Source organism: Melospiza melodia, chromosome Z, assembly GCF_035770615.1.
Source record: "Melospiza melodia melodia isolate bMelMel2 chromosome Z, bMelMel2.pri, whole genome shotgun sequence".
Classification (NCBI taxonomy): Eukaryota; Metazoa; Chordata; class Aves; order Passeriformes; family Passerellidae; genus Melospiza; species Melospiza melodia.
In genome coordinates, this window is record NC_086226.1 from 1 (window position 1) to 17,476 (window position 17,476).

A 17,476-nucleotide genomic window follows, 5' to 3' on the forward strand; every position below is an offset into this window, starting at 1 on the left:
TCAGCATAGCAATTAAAGAGAAGGTGAAAAACTCACCATTACTGAACATTTCATCACCTGTAAGCTGAGCATCCTTAGCATAGGGGACTCCAAAGTTAAAATTCACCGATCCCTGGGAAATGAAACCAAATATCGTATGGTAAACAATCAAACAGCAGACATAAAAATTTGTTTCCTCTAAGGACTTTCAGGTACGTATGTATCTTTGCATTACACATTAGAACATACACTTTATACCATCACCTAATACATAATAATTTACCTTTAAATTTTGATAGTATAGCATGCATTTTTAACTTAAACTGGTCATCTCTTATTATTCAGTTGGTGCCTAAAGTTATTTCTGCTGTCACGTTCAAAAAAACATGATTTTTTTTTACTGGAATGAGCAATTGATTTCAAAGTCATCACAAGCCCACCAAAACACAAAGCTGGCTTCACTGGACGGGTCTGTGAGCTAGAAGTAGTTAGGCTTGTACTTCCCTCTTGTTCTTCCAGAACCAATAAATGCTGTCAACAAAACCAGGATCTTTAGCCCACTGCTGTGAAAGATTCTACAAGGATGATGGTTTGATTTGTGTTTAGAAGTTTTGATTTGAAATGGCCAGTCCAATGGATAAAGACAGTTTAAGTAGTATTACATTACTATTGTTATTATTTCTATTATGATTTTTACTAGTACTACTACTATTGTTATCACCTGCTACTGGAAGAAACAAACCAGTAGTACCTATACTTAATTACTTTTATTTCCAGAAAATAATAAAGAAAAAGAACCAAACCAAAAAAAGTCACTTCCTACCTTTTATATCAAGGGATGAAAAATTTCTCTTGGGCTCTTCTCCAATTGATCAAGACTCATAGCACTGAAAGGCAAACAAAACAGTGCTTTACAGAAGGCCAAGTGCACGTTTCAAGGCTGAACCACCAACTGACTGCAGTGACAGCACTTACAACGTGAATCGTTCCCAGAGCCTCTGTTCAATGGAATGTTCTGTGGAACTGCCGTTTCTTTCCCAAAACACTAACTTCCAACACTTCCTAAACTTATCTTGTATTTTAAAACCACAGAAGTTAGTGAGACTCTGTGCGGAGGTCAGCTTTAAATTTATTTCCTTCTAAAGCTCAGAGCTCTGTTCCATCACCCTTCCCTTCGGCTCTACACTGGATCATGGTGAGCATTTGAGGAGTGCTCAAGAACCAATTCGATTTCTCTCTTTTTCTAGTTCTCTCTACTCTTAAATAATGCAAGACAAGTCAAATGAAAAATGACAAGTTCAGCATCAAAGTCACACTTTTTCCCTTTGTCTGCTCAAGAACAGGCTCTAAATCCACTTCTTGCTGCCTTCAACGATTAAGACTTGCAAAACCATTTTGACATGTTTTACAGCTTTATCATAAAACCCACAGAACGCAAGCTCTGAATTACAGGAAAAGGTCATTCACAGGCAATTATCTAAAGGGACCACTTACTTGTAAATACATACCTTGATAGAGATCGCACTGAGAACGTTTCTGTGGGACTCTAAGGGAGACATATTTTCTGAGTATCCTGTAAACAAGAAAAGCTACGATATATTACAAGACATCCCCACTTTTTCTACATATTCAAATAGCATTTTTAATAAAAACAATTCAGTTAAAAAAGAAGGAAGAAAATCAAGGTAATTTTACTCAGCTATATTTACTCCCGATTTAGAGGGAAAAAAAAGTCACGGGTGCTGCAAAGAAAAAAAAAGTGAACCATAAACGCTTACAGTAGAATTTTAAAACAAGTGCTTGCATAAAAGAATCTTATGGAACGTGAAGTAGAAAAAAAAGTGAAACCACTATCAGACCTGCCTGTTTTCTCACCATTGTACAAGAAAATCCTAAAGGCATTATAAAGTCGCTGCCTGAAACCGGTCATGGGATGTAACCAAGAACAATTGAGGCATTTGCTAATCTAGACAGAAACCTTTTCTGGATGCAAGTGTCAAATCACAAGTTTTGTCTTTCAGAAGCTCGACAATGCTGGAAAGCATTTTCCCTGGGGCTCGGGAGGGCAGGGGCGGAAGGGGGGGTGGCTTTGCAGCTCGCACCTGTGCCATCCGAAGCACACAGCCCGCCCGCTCCCTGCGCTGGGCATTCTCCCGGCCATCTCTGGCTTTACCGCCCAGCGCCGCTCCATCCGCTGTCACGGCACAAAGAGCCACGGGCACTAACGCAGGCAGCAGCCCCGCCATGCCGGCGATACCGCAGCGCTCCCTGCTCGCAGCGCCCAACACGCGGCGGAGCCGCCTCCGCCCGCAGCACCGGCAGCAGCCCGAGGGAGACGGCTGCAGCTCGGGGGCTCCTCCGGCGCCTCCGCCAGCCCGAGGGCGGCCGCCCCACCGGGACCGCGGCAGCGCCCGGCGCCGCTCGCCCGGGGCGGCTCCCGCAGCTCCCGGCCCGCGGCAGCAAAGCACCGCCTCGCCCTCCGCCATCGGCGGGCGGCAGCGCCCCCGCCCCCGGCACCGCTGAGGGAGGCCGAGGAACCGGGCGGACGCTCCTTCCGCGCTGCTCAGCTCCGCGCGGGCGGCCAGACGGAGGCTGCGCCCCTCCAGCGTCGCTGTCCCGCGCGGGAGAGGCGCCGGCAGCTGCGCGCGCACAGCCCCGCGCGGCCGCCTGGCACGCCAGCCACTCATGTGCCGCGTCAGCCGTTGCGTCACACGCCGCGCCGGCAGCACGGCCTGCCGGGAGTTGTAGTCTCGCGATGACAGCCACGGCTCCGTCCCCCGGGAGCCACCGGCAGCTGCAGTCCCTCCTGGGCATCAAACGGGTCCTTCGCCCCCGGGCGGGGAAGGACCTGAGGCAGCACCGCTCCTCCCCAATGCCCTCTCTTTTCCCTCCAACTCTTTTTACTTTTTTCACTCTGTTTTTCACCACTTCCCTTCCCTTTTCCTTTTCCCTTTCCTTTCCTTTCCCTTCCCTTCCCCTTTCTTGTATTTCTAATCTTGGTTTACCTTTCCACCTTTAGAATAAAAAAGCAGCAGTAGAAACTTGCAGACTACCCGAGAGGAAAAAAAAAAAACTCCAAAACGAAAATGAATTAAAGAAAACTATTTATTCCCTGGGAGCCTGACATTTTCTACTGCTGCACGTGACATAGAGCTTTTATTCCTTCTTATAGATAGTTGATATTTTATATATATTTATCGTTTATATTGATGTATTATATTAATAACTATATATAATATGCACCTTATTCAAAAAATATACGGGAAATATTTTTTAAATTATTTACCACATCTACTGCTACAACTTATTTTTCCTTATATTTCTAATTTTTATATAAATCTTTAATGTGTTTATGATATACTTCTATACTCATATTTCTACCTTTATATTATTTGTATTTGTAATTTTTACACGAAACCCCTGCTTTGGCAAAGAAAAAACAAAACCATCCATTATTTTAAACTACCTAAATGTTTTTTTATATTTGTATTTATCATAATATACAACAAATGATAGATATAGATAGATAGATATATCACATCCGTATTTATATCTATTTTATATCCATTTCCTATAATATTTTTCATAAAATATATGCAGTATCACTTGTATTATATATTGTATCAATTTATGTTATTTTACATTTACAATTTAATATTAATTTTTTATCTGTCTGCATATAGTTGCAATACATTTATATATTTGTATTTTTGTTTGGGTTGTATTTACATTTATATTCTCTATTCATATATCTAAAAACATACACAATACTCTTTTAAAATTAGAATAACTTATTGTAACATATAATGACTTATGTTACATGTTAAATTTTAAAAATTGACCGAATATATAAAAATAAAATTGGCTCATTCCCATTGCTACACATCTATTTCTTTGTTTCAATATAGTTAGAGTCATAATTGCATATTTAAAATCCAATTCCTAAATGAAATGACGAAACAAACAGCATCAAATTCCCACCAATATCTTCCAAAAACATCAAGATACCTCCAACAGCCAAACAAGTGTCAGCGAAAAAACAAAGAACACTCTTCAATAACAATTCTCATCAGGACAGAAAAATGGAACCAAAATAAAAGAAAATCCTATAGAAACACACACAGCAAATTACAAAAAGTACTAAAAAAAAGTCAAACCAATCTACTAAACTCAAGCCAGTGCCACTCACCCTGAACGACCTTACTAAAAAAAAACCCAACAAAATTCTACCTCTACACTAACTCAAGGAATAAACAATCCTCTGTAAAAATAACTTTAAAACCTGAACTAATTAACAAAATGGAAAAACATCTCAACCACTAAAAACTAAGAAATTAACTACCCAAATAAATAAATACTTTAAAAACCCACCATATAAATACCCATGTTCCCAAAAAAAACCCTGATAAACAATACTCAAATACATTAAAAGACAACAACAACAACAAGAAGAAAATAAAGAAACCAAGAACAAGAATAATACCAAAAACCAGATAAACTTAAATCTGCAACCAAAAAATTATTCCCAACTGAATAAACCCATAGTGCCTCAAGCTATCAAAATAAAAATACCACCTAGAAACAAACACAAAGACTAAAGACAAACGTAACCATAAACAATGTCCCCCAAATTACCCGGAACCATAAAACATACACTACAATCAAATAAACCAAACAAATAAAAGCCCTGGAAGACGATAAACACACATGCAATTATAAAGATTAAAAACCCGCTGCTATGAACGACAGGACGCTGCCTCAAGCCCCCCAAAACAAACACTACACACTCACGCTAATAAAAGCCACCGCAACAGAATTAAAATCCGAACCGCTGCTTCGCGCTACGACCCGTAAAAACCATTGCGCGCCCTTCTAAACATAATACCCGGAAAAAAAAAAATAAAATCCGACTACAAAACCCAATCCGAAACGAACCTTTATCATCCCTACCGGCACCGAGAACCGTGCCGCTCAGGAAGAACACCGTATCCCTTAGCGGACACCCGCTGCAAACCGAACCCAGCGATGCCATCACCGCCTCCAAAGCGCCTCCGAGCCACGGCACCGCCGAACGTGGAGCGGCCGAACCCCGCGCTCGCTGCCGGCCCCGGACGGAGCGCGGCTCCCGGCAGGAAAGCGGCTCCTGCGGCGGCCGCTCCGGCACGCGGGGCCGGCGCCGTCCCGGGGAGCCCCGCCCGCTGCCCCTGCCCGGCGGGGCCGGCACCGGGCCCGGGGCTACCGGCGGCGCCCGAGCCCCGCGCCCGGAGCGGACGGAGCGGCCGGCACCGCCCGGGCCGGCGCAGCAGCGCCCGCGCCGCCTCTGCCGCCCTTGGCCGGCCCGGCCCGGCTCCGCACGGCTCCGCACGGCTCGCACCGGCGCGGCTCCGCCACTGCCGCCCTCGGCCGGCCCGGCCGCGCCGAATCCCCCGTGCGCCCCGGCAGCTGCCCGGGCCGTGCCAGCAGCGCTCCCGAGCGGGAACGTTCCGGGCCGGGCCGCGGGCACGGGCAGCGCCCTCCAATGCAGCGGCACAGCCCCATTGCAGCCCTGCAAACGCTGCCGGAGCTGCGGCTTCCCGCAAGTCAACCCCGAAACCGCAGACGGGGCTCACCTCACTTCAACAAGGGCAAAGAAATGTGTTCTCCCCTCCAATTTCACCCCCTAGGAGAGCAGAATAAGAAGGGGCGCTCCCCAAATGAAAGCCTTCGACTGATGGGAAAGGGCGATTTCGAAGGGCGATTTCTCCATTCAAACCCTTCAAAAGGAGGGACACCAGGCTGCCCCCTCCATTTAAACCCGAGGGTGGTGAAAATGGGGTGGCTGCCTTCAAATCAAACCCAGAATACCACAAGAATACTTTTCCCATTCCCCTTAGAATAGAACGCAGGGATTCCCTGTCACCCCCGGGATACCCCTAACAGCCTGGAAAAGGCAGCTTTTCCTGCAATCAACACCCTTCAAACCACAAGTCAAGAGGGATCCCCTCAGGTCAAACGCAGACAATAAAAGAAGAGGAGCTGCTTCCTTCTCCTTAATTCCTTTTGTCTTCATAAGCTCCATTTTTGTTCCTGGGGAACCGGGGAGGGACTGGCAAGATGAAATTGCAAAGGGGAAGGAGAAAATTCCCCGCTCCGAACCCACACGGGCTCACCTGTTCGGCTGCTGCTCCCCGGCACAAAGATTCGTCCCTCGGCGCCTCCTTTAAGCGATGCTCCACGTACCCAAGCGCGGATCCAGGCGTTGCCCCCGACCCTGTGGGAAGCTCTCGCAGTCCTTCCATGAGACAGCGCCGGGAGCGCCCCATAAACCCCTCCACTCAGCAGCTCCATGCAAAAGGGAGCTGAGACAAAGCCTCCCCCTAAAACAGCCGCGCCCCGGCAGGAGCCGGCCCCTCATCATCCTCACACTCACACCTGGGCTGCTCCGAGCCCTCATCATCCTCACACTCACACCTGGGCTGCTCCGAGCCCCCATCATCCTCACACTCACACCTGGGCTGCTCCGAGCCCTCATCATCCTCACACTCACACCTGGGCTGCTCCGAGCCCCCATCATATATTTTTCATATTTATATTCGCATTTATATTTAGAATTTATATTACTGTATAATAAAAATTATATTATATATTGCATCTCTTCATGTTACTTACATAGATTTCTATTTCTATTCATAGTTTGGTATTATATCTTTATATCTCTATATATTTATTATATATTTCTGTATGTCGATTTACATTTCTATAGTACTTATATTATTTAAAATAAAACCCCTGCCTCTAACGAAATAAAAAGCAAAGACACCCCTTTATTTAAAACACATTTAAAATTTTAAAAATAATTTTGTTTGTCATAATTCTATTCACATCTATATTTGTAATTTTCATTTGTTATATTTATAGATATTATATATATTGGAGAGAATACCTTTTTATTTAATAATAGGTATATTCTTTTGACACAATAGATTTCTTTTACTGATATTTATATATATTAAATATTTATTGATATCGACATATAGATGATATATTTGGATTTCTAGTTTTATATTTTTTATGAAATCTCCAGCCTATACCCCAATAAAAGCCAAACAATCCCCAATTTATTTAAACTATATTTAAACATAAATCCTGTCACGGCTGCATTGCACAGCAGTGCCCCAAACTAATCTGACACTTGTTCATCTCCTGGACCTGAATCTGAACCCGCTCACCTTGATCGCACCTGGCAGAACCATTTTCGTACCTTTTTCTGGCATGTCTTGGGTTTTTTCTTGAATTTTTTGTGGCCTTTATTGCCTCTCTTTCTTGCCTTGTTCCTTGATTTTTTTTTTCCTGGCACTTCTTGGGTGTTTTTCTTCGTTTCTTCTTGCCCATCTTGGTGTTTTTTCTGGTTTTTCCTTGCCCCCCTTGGTTTTTTTTTTTTTTTCAGGTTTTTTTTTTTTTCCCCTGTTTTTTTTTTCTGTGGTATTTCTGGGATTTTTCTTGCCCATCTTGGATTTTTCAGGGAGGGGGGGTGTTTCTCGCCCATCCCGAGGTATTTTCTGTGGCTTTGTTTTTTGTTGGTTTCTTTTTTCTGTTCTTTTTATTTTTTTTTTCCCCTAGGTTTCTCCTTACCCTCCTGGTTTTTGGGTTTTTTTTGTCTGTCTTCCTTCTTTCCTCCCTTCCTTCCTGTCCTTCCTTCTTTCTTCCTTTCATTTCCTTTCCTTATTTTCTTTTTTTCTTTTTCTTACTTTCTTTCTTTCCCTGCATTTCTAATCTTGGTTTTCCTTTCTAGCTTTAGAATAAAAAAGCAGCAGTAGTAACTTTCAGGCTACCTGGGAGTAAAAAAACTCCAAAACGAAAATGATTTAAAGAAAACGATTTATTCCCTGGGAGCCTGAAATTTTCTACAGCTGCACTTGACAGAGAGCTTTTATCCCTTCTTATCGATAGTTGATATTTTATACTTTATACAGCGCCCCCTGCCGTGTGCACCGGCGCACTGCAGGCACAGCGATCCCTGCCGCGTGCACCGGCGCACTGCAGGCACAGCGCCCCCTGTCGTCTGCACAGGCGCACTGCATGCAGAGCGCTGCGGCGTCGTTAGGTTCTGTTGAATGAAACTCGGCTGAATTGGGCTTGCTTCGGCTCTTGGTCTAAACTCGTTTCAGTTCGGCTCTTCGGCTGAACTGCGCACGGTTCGGCTAAACTCGGTCGTATTCGGCACATTGTCTAAATGCGGCTCAAGTCGGCTACAGTCGGCTATCGGTTGCAGTCGGCTATGATCGGCTCTTGGTGTAAACTGGGCTGTTTTCGGCCGCACTGGGCTCTTGGGTTGCAGTCGGCTGTTTGCGGCCACACTGGGCTCTTCGGTGAAACTCGGCTCTTTGCGGCCACACTCGGCTCTTCGGGGAAACTCGGCTCTTTCCGGCCACACTCGGCTCTTCGGGGAAACTCGGCTGTTTCCGGCCACACTCGGCTCTTCGGGGAAACTCGGCTGTTTCCGGCCACACTCGGCTCTTCGGCTCTTCGGAACTATTCGGCCCGGCTCGGCTCCCTCAGGGCGGGAAAGCCGACGTGAGAGGACCCCGGCACAGCGAGGCGTTTACCCAGATGCCTCTCACAAACCCGCCAAAATACGCCCGCCCGCGGCGCCGCTGAGCCCACAGCATGTCTCGGGTACACATGAAACGCCACAGAAAAATCCGTCGGGGCCGCCATGACGTCGGTATTCCGTGCAGGCAGTGCAGTTAAACACCCACCCGGTCCTCCACTTTCCCGCCCTTTTCGCCGCCATCTTGAGAAGGTCAACCAAAACTCCGCGACATCGCCCACGCGCCACTCCCAAGCTGGCGGCCTCTCGCTGGACGCCTGCAGTACCGCGCTCTGCCCACAAGGCGGCAGCACTGCCGCCCGCCCCAGCCGGGGGCGCAGCGCGCCTCGGGGCTGCGGCAGCGAAGGCGGCAAAAAAGAACAGGGGCGACCCCCGCCGACACCTGCTCTGAAATAAATGCCCCAAAACAACCGGGAAGAGGGAAAAAAAACTTCTGCCTCTAATCTAATAGGATAAAAGACAAAACAAAACAAAAAACAAAACACAACACAAAAAAAAAAAAAAATTAAAAAAATAATTAAATATTTTTTAAAATATTTTTTCATATTAATATTCACATTTCTATTTACAATGTATATTGATGTACACTGTCCATTTATACATTTCTTTTTATAAATACATTTCTATTCCATATTGCATATATCCCTAAAACTTTAATTTATTTGTATATTTTTGTAATTATTTTTACATAGCAAGTATGTATTTCTGTTACTATTTTTACTTCTGTAACACTTGGATTATTTAAAATAAAACCCTTGCCTCCATCCACATTAAAGCCAAAAAGAACCCCTTTCTTCAAAACTGTACTTAAATATTTTTTTAAATTCTATTTTTCAGGTTCATATTCACATTTACATTTAAAATGTATACTTATGTATACTGTTATTTGTATTTTTCATTACATCTCTTCCTATTATTTGTATTTATTTAGATTTTGTGGTTATATAATATATTTATATCTTGATTGTATATCTCAATATTTAGAAATATATAACAATAATAACTACATTCATATGATTTAAAATAAAAACCCTGCCTCTAACACAAGAATAAAAAAGCCCAACCTTTGTTTTAAACAATATTTAAATAGATTTTATCCTCGTGTTCAATTTTTATATTAATATTTGTATTTATAATGTATATTAATGTATATTGCTTACTTATGCATTTATCTTTACCAATGTCAATTTATAAATAAATTTATATTCTATATTACATCCGATGCGAGTAGGTATTTATATTTTTCATATATTTTTATTCATGTTTTTTATATTGATTAAATATTTCTGCGTCAAGATTTTTACTTCTGGAACACTTATAATATTCAAAATAAAAACCCTGCCTCTACTTAAATAAAAGCCAAAACATTCCCTTTCTCTTAAACTATATTTACATATTTTTATATTTATATTCCCATTTATAATTTATATTGCCATATAATGTTATTTATATTCTATACTACAACTCTTCATATTACTTACATATATTTATATTTAAATTTATAGGCATAGTTTAGCAATTTCTCTTTATATATTTATTATATCTTTCTATCTTAAGATCCACATTTCTATATTACTTATATTATTTAAAATAAAACTCCTGCCTCTAACCAAATAAAAACCAAGGACACCCCTTTATTTGAACCAGATTTAAAATTTAGGAAGTAAATTTATTTTTCAAAATTATAATGATATTTATATGGATAGTTTTATTTATTCTATTCATAGCTATTATATATATTAGAGAGAATACCTTCTAATATAATCATAGATATATATTTTCTGTATTATATATATATTTTTTACTTATATTTATTTAAATTAAATATGTATAGATATTTGTATTTCTATATATATTTGTATATCTGAATTTATATTGTATTTCTATCATTTATTTAAAAACCCCAGCCTATAACCTAAAAAAACCCCCAATTTACTTTAACTCCATTTAAATATTTTTATATCTACAATCTATATTTATATATCTTTGTGTATATATATATATATAAAACAGACTATCATTTACCTATACGATAATATGTTCCAATTATATACCATATATTATAGTTCTATGTATGTATCTGTTATCTATATTTATGTTTACCACTCTAATTTTATATTTATTTTTAAATTTATATTTATTTCTATTTTCATCTCTACATTAAACCATGTCAGTTCATTAACCCGACGCACAGAGCCACAACAATACTGTACCTTTGTCAGCGCCGGCACGCAGCACACGCCCATCCCACCGCAGCACCTCAAAACAAAACCTATTTCTATTACTAACGGAACAAACATCCCACAACACTGAACCCTAATAAAAACTCAAATAAACCTAACTGTAAACAAATTTTAAATCCCACTATAAAGTAGCCCAAAACCTCCGCACATGCTCATCATAAACTTCCTCCTAAACCAGTATCTCAAAAACCCCAAAAAACTCAAATACACCTTGAAAATGACACAACTGCTAATAAAAACAAACACCCAATAAAAATTAAATCAAACCAACTCACTAGACTCAAAACTGTACAACTGACCCTAAACATTACTAAAAAAAGTCCCCAAAGCTCTACCTTTTTTCCTAATGCACAAATAATAACCTATAATCTATAAAAGTTCTTTGAAAAAATTAAAAAAAAAACCTTGAAAATAAAAAACCTAAACCATTAAAATACTAAAAAATATCACTACCTAAATTAAAAAACGTATTGCCTATAAAAACCCACCATATAAATGCCCCTGTCCCAAAAAATAAAAATAAAAAAAACTATCCAACCAGAAAGAAATCAGAACTTAGGAACACCAAAACCATAGCCTTCAAGAAGTCACACTACATCCCTCATCATACACCAACTACAAACAACAGAAAACAATACAATGAATTCTTAAAAACCACCTTAAGACCACTACATTGAAAAACATTTCAAAAATTAAAAACTGCATTTAACAAAAGCCATCTAATAAATTCACACCCAAAACTCCAGCAGCCCAGCTGGCCCTACCAAAGCTCTAGGTTCATACATACAGTAAACAAAACCAAAATCCCAGTAATACCCATCAGAAATCTAGGAAAGAATCCTATTGAAATTAATCCTGCTTCAAATACAAACCAACCCATCCAGAAAGTCAGCTTCCCTCAAAAAACAATTTACACAGAGTTAATAATACCAAGAAATGAAACAACACACCATATACCACCAATGAATATCATAGTGAAGGAAAAAAAAAACCACTACATTTTTTCCTTTTTCTTTTTAAACTAACTTCTTTTATTAGCTAGAACAAAAGATTTTGCCAGGACTGTAACAACAACAACAACTTCTTTTGCTTCTTCTCCTTCTGAAATGTCCCTTCTCACTCCCAAATTCCTTTCAACGCCTGAGTTTACATCCAAGCAAAAAAGCAAAATTCGTGCACTCGTCCGTCCGATGCTCCTGTCAGATTCTCTCTTTCCCTCCACATCTTCTTACACTTTCAGTCTTCACGCTGTCCCGCCGTGATGAGTCTGACAGAAGAATTGGCACATGTTAACAGAGCATTTCCCTCCCTCCCTCCCTCCCTCTGCTTTCCTCAGCGCATTTCAATCCATCCCAGGCCTGCAGTGATGCACGCTCACCCCAAAGCTCACAGCAAGCATGCAGCAGCTCAGGCTCACTCGGCTCCAGGGCCCAGAGCCTGCAGGCCCTGCAGCTGCCACACGGATGGACCTGGTTCCCTCCCCGGGTGCCCAGAGGGAAACCTGAGGGCAGGCGTCCACCCCGAGGGGGCACCCGCAGCCCCGGGCAGGCATGGAGTCGCCGGCTGCTCTCTGGGGACGAGACCCTCCCTGCAGGCCACACTGCCTCGGCCTCTCCCTCCCTGGGGGACAGGCACCTCCAGGGTCTGTGACCAGCCCCCTTCCGTCAGCATCCAGGGGCTCTGTCAGAGCCAGAGGGCTCAATTCGTGGGGAGTACCGATGGCACACAAATGGCAGCCCGAGGAAATCGTGTTCTGGCCTCTAAGTGCTTGGGACAGGGTCTGATTTTTTGTTTTGTACTTGTATGAAGATTAGTACAACGGGGCTCTGACGGATGACGTGGCAACACAGAATTAAAAACTCCTCGATAGGATTACATTGACTTCTAGGAAAAGACAAAAGCTTAGGGCCCTTCTGAAATCTACTTTTAATCCAAAGCACGGGGATTGTCAGCATGCTGCACCTTCCAGCTTTTCAAAGCAGCTTCCCGCTGAAGACCAGGAAACATTGATTTCTACAGAAACAATGGGCAACCCCCAGGCTCATCTCAGCACTACTGTTTAATAGGGGACCTGCCAGCGCGCCAGTCCAGCTGCAAGTGTGCTTTACTTCAGTCTAACATCCCCACAAAATTCTTCTCACAACTTCCAACCCTGAAATCTTATTTTCCCCTAAAGCTTCTCTTCATTAGCAATTTCCAAGTAACATGGTATTTTTACAACATTCAAAAATGTCATGCTGGACTGTGCTAGAGAGTAATCTGCAAATATAAGCTTAGCAAAGTTTGAATTGACTTGTCCAGAGAAAAAAACTACAAGTGAACACCTACACCTGCCTACAAAGAGCTAACAAGCCCCTGGCAGCTGCCAGCATCAAAGCACAGCGGATGTCTCTAATACAGGGTAAGGATAACAATATCACCTTCTGTTCTCTCCAGCTTCTTTTCCCTGCAGTCCTATTTTGCTTCTTATGATTTTTTTAGTCCCCGTATCTTCTTGGACAGCACTGAGCCCGACGACAAGGACACGAGAGTCTTTCCCTGCCGTAGGGAGAGAACCAGGAAAACAGCTAAAATAAGAACAGGGCAGTTTGAAATTCATACTTGCAACGAGAAGCAGCGCCTAACCAACAGAACAAAAGTAAACAAAGCACGACACCTCCCTGGGGACAGAAGACTCACAAACTCTCCAGGATTTACAATTCTAGCCACCAACCCCTTCAGGACAGCAGCCAAGTGTCCCCTGGGGTGGTGCTGCACCAAAGAACCATCTGAGAGGTTCCAAAGAGTGAAATGCACAATATTTTGCAAAGACAAAAAATCTTGCAAAATAACAAAAATACAATAGATGTAAACTACAGGGCAAGAGTACAAGTGTTACCTTTGGGAGCCGGAACCATCCAGGTGAGCACCTGATAACTGGATCCTCACCAGAGTTTGAACCCCTCAGGACACAGAAGGGTTTTCCCCAGGAATTTCACAGACTGAGTTTTGACAGAAGCACGCTCGCCGGATCCTCAGAAACGTCATCCATTCTCCAGGCGTCTGGAGAGAACTGCAAATGGCTCTCACGTAGTTGGAGCTGCTTCTGTAAGGTCTCAGGGTGAATTTCACCAGATGCAACCAAATTGGGCAACTCCCAGTGGGACAGAAGGAACCCAAAGCTTGGGTAAGCAGAGCTGCAGCAAATACTGAGGAAACAAACATAACAGCGTAAAAAATAATAAACCATCCTTTTTTTTCTCTTGCTTTTGTTTTTTTTTTTCTTATTCAGATCAGCATAGCAATTAAAGAGAAGGTGAAAAACTCACCATTACTGAACATTTCATCACCTGTAAGCTGAGCATCCTTAGCATAGGGGACTCCAAAGTTAAAATTCACCGATCCCTGGGAAATGAAACCAAATATCGTATGGTAAACAATCAAACAGCAGACATAAAAATTTGTTTCCTCTAAGGACTTTCAGGTACGTATGTATCTTTGCATTACACATTAGAACATACACTTTATACCATCACCTAATACATAATAATTTACCTTTAAATTTTGATAGTATAGCATGCATTTTTAACTTAAACTGGTCATCTCTTATTATTCAGTTGGTGCCTAAAGTTATTTCTGCTGTCACGTTCAAAAAAACATGATTTTTTTTTACTGGAATGAGCAATTGATTTCAAAGTCATCACAAGCCCACCAAAACACAAAGCTGGCTTCACTGGACGGGTCTGTGAGCTAGAAGTAGTTAGGCTTGTACTTCCCTCTTGTTCTTCCAGAACCAATAAATGCTGTCAACAAAACCAGGATCTTTAGCCCACTGCTGTGAAAGATTCTACAAGGATGATGGTTTGATTTGTGTTTAGAAGTTTTGATTTGAAATGGCCAGTCCAATGGATAAAGACAGTTTAAGTAGTATTACATTACTATTGTTATTATTTCTATTATGATTTTTACTAGTACTACTACTATTGTTATCACCTGCTACTGGAAGAAACAAACCAGTAGTACCTATACTTAATTACTTTTATTTCCAGAAAATAATAAAGAAAAAGAACCAAACCAAAAAAAGTCACTTCCTACCTTTTATATCAAGGGATGAAAAATTTCTCTTGGGCTCTTCTCCAATTGATCAAGACTCATAGCACTGAAAGGCAAACAAAACAGTGCTTTACAGAAGGCCAAGTGCACGTTTCAAGGCTGAACCACCAACTGACTGCAGTGACAGCACTTACAACGTGAATCGTTCCCAGAGCCTCTGTTCAATGGAATGTTCTGTGGAACTGCCGTTTCTTTCCCAAAACACTAACTTCCAACACTTCCTAAACTTATCTTGTATTTTAAAACCACAGAAGTTAGTGAGACTCTGTGCGGAGGTCAGCTTTAAATTTATTTCCTTCTAAAGCTCAGAGCTCTGTTCCATCACCCTTCCCTTCGGCTCTACACTGGATCATGGTGAGCATTTGAGGAGTGCTCAAGAACCAATTCGATTTCTCTCTTTTTCTAGTTCTCTCTACTCTTAAATAATGCAAGACAAGTCAAATGAAAAATGACAAGTTCAGCATCAAAGTCACACTTTTTCCCTTTGTCTGCTCAAGAACAGGCTCTAAATCCACTTCTTGCTGCCTTCAACGATTAAGACTTGCAAAACCATTTTGACATGTTTTACAGCTTTATCATAAAACCCACAGAACGCAAGCTCTGAATTACAGGAAAAGGTCATTCACAGGCAATTATCTAAAGGGACCACTTACTTGTAAATACATACCTTGATAGAGATCGCACTGAGAACGTTTCTGTGGGACTCTAAGGGAGACATATTTTCTGAGTATCCTGTAAACAAGAAAAGCTACGATATATTACAAGACATCCCCACTTTTTCTACATATTCAAATAGCATTTTTAATAAAAACAATTCAGTTAAAAAAGAAGGAAGAAAATCAAGGTAATTTTACTCAGCTATATTTACTCCCGATTTAGAGGGAAAAAAAAGTCACGGGTGCTGCAAAGAAAAAAAAAGTGAACCATAAACGCTTACAGTAGAATTTTAAAACAAGTGCTTGCATAAAAGAATCTTATGGAACGTGAAGTAGAAAAAAAAGTGAAACCACTATCAGACCTGCCTGTTTTCTCACCATTGTACAAGAAAATCCTAAAGGCATTATAAAGTCGCTGCCTGAAACCGGTCATGGGATGTAACCAAGAACAATTGAGGCATTTGCTAATCTAGACAGAAACCTTTTCTGGATGCAAGTGTCAAATCACAAGTTTTGTCTTTCAGAAGCTCGACAATGCTGGAAAGCATTTTCCCTGGGGCTCGGGAGGGCAGGGGCGGAAGGGGGGGTGGCTTTGCAGCTCGCACCTGTGCCATCCGAAGCACACAGCCCGCCCGCTCCCTGCGCTGGGCATTCTCCCGGCCATCTCTGGCTTTACCGCCCAGCGCCGCTCCATCCGCTGTCACGGCACAAAGAGCCACGGGCACTAACGCAGGCAGCAGCCCCGCCATGCCGGCGATACCGCAGCGCTCCCTGCTCGCAGCGCCCAACACGCGGCGGAGCCGCCTCCGCCCGCAGCACCGGCAGCAGCCCGAGGGAGACGGCTGCAGCTCGGGGGCTCCTCCGGCGCCTCCGCCAGCCCGAGGGCGGCCGCCCCACCGGGACCGCGGCAGCGCCCGGCGCCGCTCGCCCGGGGCGGCTCCCGCAGCTCCCGGCCCGCGGCAGCAAAGCACCGCCTCGCCCTCCGCCATCGGCGGGCGGCAGCGCCCCCGCCCCCGGCACCGCTGAGGGAGGCCGAGGAACCGGGCGGACGCTCCTTCCGCGCTGCTCAGCTCCGCGCGGGCGGCCAGACGGAGGCTGCGCCCCTCCAGCGTCGCTGTCCCGCGCGGGAGAGGCGCCGGCAGCTGCGCGCGCACAGCCCCGCGCGGCCGCCTGGCACGCCAGCCACTCATGTGCCGCGTCAGCCGTTGCGTCACACGCCGCGCCGGCAGCACGGCCTGCCGGGAGTTGTAGTCTCGCGATGACAGCCACGGCTCCGTCCCCCGGGAGCCACCGGCAGCTGCAGTCCCTCCTGGGCATCAAACGGGTCCTTCGCCCCCGGGCGGGGAAGGACCTGAGGCAGCACCGCTCCTCCCCAATGCCCTCTCTTTTTCCCTCCAACTCTTTTTACTTTTTTCACTCTGTTTTTCACCACTTCCCTTCCCTTTTCCTTTTCCCTTTCCTTTCCTTTCCCTTCCCTTCCCCTTTCTTGTATTTCTAATCTTGGTTTACCTTTCCACCTTTAGAATAAAAAAGCAGCAGTAGAAACTTGCAGACTACCCGAGAGGAAAAAAAAAAAAACTCCAAAACGAAAATGAATTAAAGAAAACTATTTATTCCCTGGGAGCCTGACATTTTCTACTGCTGCACGTGACATAGAGCTTTTATTCCTTCTTATAGATAGTTGATATTTTATATATATTTATCGTTTATATTGATGTATTATATTAATAACTATATATAATATGCACCTTATTCAAAAAATATACGGGAAATATTTTTTAAATTATTTACCACATCTACTGCTACAACTTATTTTTCCTTATATTTCTAATTTTTATATAAATCTTTAATGTGTTTATGATATACTTCTATACTCATATTTCTACCTTTATATTATTTGTATTTGTAATTTTTAC

General features: G+C 42.9%; 2 long non-coding RNA genes across 4 annotated transcripts; both read right to left on the reverse strand.

The window, feature by feature from the left end:
- Positions 1–13: 13 nt before the first annotated feature.
- On the reverse strand, positions 14–2,329 carry LOC134431993 (uncharacterized). The gene is made up of 3 exons (XR_010031179.1): positions 1,488–2,329; positions 803–866; positions 14–112 (listed from the first exon to the last, which is right to left on the reverse strand). It is a non-coding gene; the product is annotated as an uncharacterized LOC134431993 (long non-coding RNA).
- Positions 2,330–11,832: 9,503 nt separating this feature from the next.
- LOC134431800 (uncharacterized) lies at positions 11,833–16,413 on the reverse strand. Of its 3 annotated transcripts, none has more exons than XR_010031110.1 (6): positions 16,166–16,413; positions 15,572–15,636; positions 14,887–14,950; positions 14,121–14,196; positions 13,233–14,000; positions 11,833–12,079 (listed from the first exon to the last, which is right to left on the reverse strand). It is a non-coding gene; the product is annotated as an uncharacterized LOC134431800 (long non-coding RNA). The 3 variants fall into 3 exon arrangements; XR_010031109.1 differs by having other exon boundaries at positions 13,233–13,350; positions 13,691–14,000; positions 15,572–16,413; XR_010031108.1 differs by having other exon boundaries at positions 15,572–16,413.
- Positions 16,414–17,476: the final 1,063 nt, after the last annotated feature.